This window comes from Gallinula chloropus, assembly GCF_964237585.1.
Source record: "Gallinula chloropus genome assembly, chromosome: 17".
NCBI lineage: Eukaryota > Metazoa > Chordata > Aves > Gruiformes > Rallidae > Gallinula > Gallinula chloropus.
In genome coordinates this window covers 12919366-12925365 of record NC_140102.1, presented here as the reverse complement: position 1 = coordinate 12925365, position 6000 = coordinate 12919366, and positions in this window count along the sequence as shown.

Below are 6000 nucleotides of genomic sequence, written 5' to 3'. Positions count from 1 at the left end.
GATCCTCTTTGTAAGAAGCTGGAGATGCTTCCTGGGACAGGAACTGAGGATTATAGAAGCTGGCATGTAGCACAAACCTGCTTGGAGCACTGAGCACCCAAACTCAGATGAGGCAGCTGGGCAATTGTGATCTTTCAGGGCTTGTCTAATGCCTTGTGCTTGTGTATGTCCAGAGAGAGAGAGAGAGGTTTTATCTGCTTGATCCATGAAATGGGAAACTTGGATACTTCAATGGGCAAGAATAGGTGAGCAACACTTTATAGACACGGGGCAAACGTTATCATTTAGCAAGATGCTGGGGAGATTATATGGGAGATACCCACTTGCAGTGCTTGTGTCTGCATTGGGTTGCTGACACCGAGCTGATCCATCCCTGACTTGTGCTCCCTGTCCCTCCCTTGAGAGGAGATGGAATGAGCCACTGAAAGCTAGTTGGCACGGCTGCTGCCTTCACACTCTGCTGGAGCTCAGCCCACTTTCATGTTTCACTTTTGATTATTGAAGTCCAAATTGTAATGGGAGATGATTAGGGTGATGGAGAGCTGATGGTGCCCACCTATGTGAAAGGCAGTGCATGATTCCACCAAAAAAGCTGGCTGGGCAGTGGGTCTGGCTCCGTGGAGGCAGAGAGGGGAGGAACAGGCAGGTGCCAAGTCAGTAGAGGCTCTGAGGAAGGACTTCATCTGGCAGCTTCCTAGCTACACTTGCTAATGACCCACCAGTTGTTGCTTCTCCTTGGGCATGGTGCTGTTTGGAGGTTTTTGATCATAACCCAGGTGGAGTGGCCCCAGCTCTGCCTTTGCCTTGCTAAATGGACCCAAGAGAATATGGGCCATTCTAGTGTGAAGGCCTTAAGCTTCTTTGCAGTCTTCTGTTATCCTGGACACATGTAGGAAGGATTTCTTTCCTCTTAAAGAAGTCAGTGGCATGGGAGAAACTGGTGGCTCCATCAGCTGGTGCTCTGAACGATGCTGTGTTAGCATCACTCCTTGGGTTGTGGGAGAACTAACTTCACGTGCCACTGGCTCAGCCCCAGTATGTCAGCATTCATTTTCCTGCATCTCCTGAGAGCTCTGTGAAAACCAGGCTGGTCACGGTACAAATATTCTTAGCATTTGAAGAAGCACAAGTATTTTCTGCCTCTTTATGCCAAAAACAACAAGGGTGGTTGAGGGCTGCTTTCTTCTGCCACCTCCCTGCTCTAGCGCGGGGCTGTGGTTGCTAAACAGGCCCTTAACATGCTGTTACTCTGGTCCATACTGCTTCCCTTTCTCTCTTCTCTATCTGCCAGCCAGCAAGATTCAACCACAATGCTGATTTGGGAGATAACCAATGCATTTGTCCATCTGTCATGTGTCTGGGCACGTATGCTCTGCTGAGCAAGGCTGATGAAGGTGGGGATGACAAGAGGCCACTTATTCTGCCTTGGTAGATCAGCCTTAGATGCTTTAGATGCTGAGTGGAGGCATGGAAATCTCTTTGGCTCCCTGTGTGGAAGGTTGTGCTGGTTGTGCAATCGGTGCCAAGAGGGAAATTCTCAACAGCTCTCTTCCCCTCCTGTCCCCAAAAGAGACAGACACAGTTCCCAGTGCAGCTGCCAACACTTGGCTTAGATGGATCCAGGACAGGTTAAATCTGCGTATAGAGGAACCTGTACACATTTTCTGGTCCCCAGGCAGCGTGCACATAACATGGAGCTCTGTAGACTTAGCACAAGGCACTGGTGGAGATGGATGAGACTCCCTGGGAATGTTGTAAGGTTCAGATAAAATCTGCAGTTCTCAGGGCAGGGGCTCCATGCAGTGGTGTTGAGGGTAAATGGAGTTTCCCCACTTGGAACGTGAGTGACACACTGTTTATCCATCCCTCATCTACACCAGGCTATGGAAATAACTTCTTTTAATATCCTATCCTGATGTTAGGAGGGAAGGGGGAGTCACCTCCGGGGGGGCTCAGGAGCAGGTGCATGGGGGTTACAAGAATGCTACCATTCCTGAGGCATGGGAGGGGGCTCTGTGCTTACTGGGAAGCCTTGGGGGGGGGGAAGAAGGGGGAGGCAGACTTTTCACACAAAACACACATGAGTATATACTGCTAAGGAAAGGTCTGAACCCCCCTGAGTTATGTTGTGCGCTGTGCAGAGAGCACCCTCGCTTGTGTTCTCTCTCTGCTGGCATCTTGTCTCATAATCATTCATCCTCTCTATAAACAGATTTCCCAGTAATGGTTTTCATTTTCTTTGAAGTGTCCCATTCATTCTGCTGCTCTGCCCATTCATGTGCTCAGGGTTCCTTGAAAGGAAGACAGACACAAACAGCCAAAGTGCTTGAAATATGCTAGTAGTGGGAGGGGGTGGGCAGAGGCTTTTCTTTTAAAATATATCTATTTAATCCATTTTACTTTTTCATCCTTTTTACTTTTATCACTTAAATTTCTTCTCTTTTTTTTTTTCTGAGGGTTGCCTTCTCCATGTAGAGATTCCCAATGCAGCGTGGTTTCTAAATTCCATCTCCTGCTGCTTCAAAACTATTAATAAATTGAAAGTGTGTTCTGGAGGCCGATTTAATCCAGCCCCAAAGTTAAGCAGGTGCTGAAGTGGTTTGCTGATGGGGTACACATCTGAACTAGGGCCTCCCAGGCTCACACACAACTGTCATCAGGGTTCTGTGGCTGGGCTTGTGTGAGTAGAAAGGAGTATTTGGCCCCGAAAATCAGGAATTGTATCTATTCCCTGTGAGGGCAGGGAATTACAAGGGCCACTTATCTATTTTAGGGCAGACATAAACCCCAAATGATGGCCAGTTATGGCATGCCATGCCCTGGAACACTTCATCCCCCTCAGGATTCCTTCCCACTGCACTCATAGCCTAGCTATAAGGTTGCAAGCGCTGTTTCAGTTTGTCCTGATGTCCTCTGTCCTACCTTCATGGTGCCTGACCCTCTCTCAGTGCTGCTCTGAGACCAATCTTCAACAAGAAGATTCACCTCTGGGTGCAGAGAGAACTTGCTCAACCCCCTGAAAATGGGTCAAACCTATTTTGCTTCAGCAGCAAGGTGATGGCTTGCAGTTGGCTCTAATTACTTTCTCCTGAACCTTTTCTGGCATAAAGGGAGATCTTGTAGTTCTGATGAAAACTAGAAGCACACAGGCTGTCCAAGGGAGGCTGAGTTTGGGTTTAGAGCAGAGATGAGACTTCAGCCCTGGTGAAACAGCTCCTGCTCTTGGGTAACAACCCTGTGAGCCTTTGCGACAGCGAGTGCCCCGGGCGAGTTCTCAGCTGCGCTTTTTCTCCTGACACTTGGCATTTCAGCCCACACATCCAAGATTGCGCATGGCCTTTCGGGCTGCAGTTGTGGCCAGCTCCAGGGCTTGGGGTTCTTTTAATCATTGTTATATGGCTATGGACTGGGGGCTTGCTGCATGGGAGTGAGAATGGGTTTGCTGTTTCTCCACCAGCTTTTTTTTTTACATCGACTTGGCTTTTATTAGGACATGTTTGGCTTTGATTTCAGATTTATATGTTCTGTTCTATCAGGCTGCAATAGGCTCTTTTGAATCCAGGCCCCCATATAAATGGAGAATTATGATTCTAACATTATGCCTAGTAGCAATAATAATAATAAAGGACTGGAGGTTCATATTCACAAGCTGCGAGCCCAAATTCTCTCTTTCAAGGGGCTGCAAACCTCTGCGTGGCTGCAGACGAGGGAGGACACTCCACTTCAGGGGGTGGAAGGTCCCTGCCCGCTTGACTGAGAGGGGTGGGGTCTGGACCAGATTTGGGTGAGGAACAGAACTGGGGGAAGGAGGGAGGAACAAGCCAGCCCCCAGCATACCACAAATGTGTTTTATATTGTAATATCAAACATTGGCTTATTCTGTGTTTTCTGTTAAAACAAGTCATAAAAGAACTACTTAAAGGGGACTCCATTCCTATACTTTATATATACCCACAGAGAACATGTGGAGTGCAGATAATGGTGACCAACCTTCCCCCGCCGCTCCTCTCCTTCTCCCCCCACCGCCCCATTCATCTCCGCGATCTAATAAGAAAAAGAGCAGAGCTGGTGTTAACACAGGAGGGGTTGTTAATCTATTCGGAAACGGATTTTCGGGTCCAGGCATACTATTTTTTTTTTTTTTAGGGTTTTTTTAGGTTATTTTTTTCTTGGCTGAGAGGGGGGATCGGAAGGGATGCTCGTCTTGTTCCTCGGGGATGGAGCAGAGGGCAGGAGCGGAGCGTGGTGCCCGGGCACCCGGCACTGCGGGGCAGCCAGGGCTCGCTCCCCTCGGTGGAGCTGGCGGAGGGCGGGATGGGGGTGGGAGGGGGAGCGTTTGGCTTGGGGTGGGATGTAATTGATAGCAGGGGAGAGCTGTCACAATAGCAGGATAGGAAACCGGCTATCCGGGACAGACCCAGCTTTTAAAAGCCCCTAATCTGCCAGCCTATGTATTAAAGGGCTGATTTGAGGGGAGGACAAGGGGGGAGGGGGCAAAGAGGAGGCCTGACTCCTGTTAGCTCCTTCTAATGAGGCAGTTGAATAGTGTTTGAAAGGGCTCCTGGCCTGGCACGAAATCTCACAAAGGAACCTCCTTATTTTAATGCACGCAACTGACTTCGCTTTACAAACGCTTTTATAGTGTCCAGACACTTACAAATCGACCTTCAGTGATTCCCGAGTTAATACCAAGTCTTGGGAAACATTAGGGCGCTGTTAAAAAAGAAAGGCTCTCAATAGATCTTTCTAGTCTTACAAACAAGCTCAGAGTTCTTGAGTGCTCAGCTCCGGGTATAAAACGCGAAGTCGTTTCAGGCTATTAATGGGCGAGGGGCCGATCCCGCATTCCTCGCCCCGCTCGCTCATTTAGGCCGTTAACCTCCCGCTTGTAGGTTGGGTTTTGTTGGGTTTGGTGGGTTTTTTTCCTCTTGGCCGAGTAAAGAGCAACGGATTTTGGCTTCGAGCGAACGTATTTAAACCTCGAAGAAGGGTTTGTGTGTCGGCGAGTTTATCTTTCCCCCCCTTCCTTATCCCTCCCCCCACGTCAGTTGGTTTAATAAAAAACCCCAAACAAACCCTATTACCTCTCCCCACAGACCTCGCCGCTCTAATTACCGAACAATGTGGTGAAAGAATTTTAGGGGTCCCATCCTGCCAGGAGGAAAAACTGGAGGGGATGGGAGCGGCGAGATCGGGTCTTGTCTGCAAGCAGCTTGGAAATTGTCCCCTTCCCTAAAAATAATAATAATAAAAATAAATCCAAGCAGCAGAAGGGAAACGTTTTAAATTGGCAAGCGAGATTAATGAGGGATGGAGAAAGCGTGGAGTAAATCGTAGTGGAATAATATCTCAGCTCAGGAAGTGTGTGTGTGTAGTGTGGGTATGTGTATAATATGTAGGGCTTGCGCTGATCCTGAGAGAGATGCTGGAGCCTGGGTTTGGGAGCTGGTTTTCCCAGGGGATTTGCCCCACAGACGCGGAAAGGGCAGAAACAGAACCGTTGTGATGAGATGGGGACGAGGTCGGGAAGGGTGAGGGGGGGGCTTTTTGGACGGGATTTAGCAAGGGGGAGTCTCTTTCCCTGCCCCCCGTCTGCCCCGGCTCTCTGGCGTTTCCAACAGGGAAAACTCGTTTCTGGTGTGTCTGGTTTCGGGTGGGGAGGGGGTGGTGGTGGTGGTTGGTGTGGGTTTGGGTTTTTTTTCCTTGGCGGCGGCTCCTCCGCCGGGTTAAGCGGGGGGAGCGGCGACAGGCTCCCTCCTGTGAGGCGGGGGGCTCCCCGCAGCCCCCCCCCACCCCCCCCGCCGGCGGTGCGGGCAGCGGCTGCCCTGCGGGACACACACACACGAGTCTAGCGCTTGGGAAAAAAACCTCCCCACAACCCACACCCAAACCACCCCACTCTCACGGTCCAAATTATCTCCTCTTAGCGCTGGGCTCCGATAAGGCCAGGCTGGAGGGGGGGGGTGCGGACCCCCGCGCTCCTCTTTTGTCTCCCCCCTC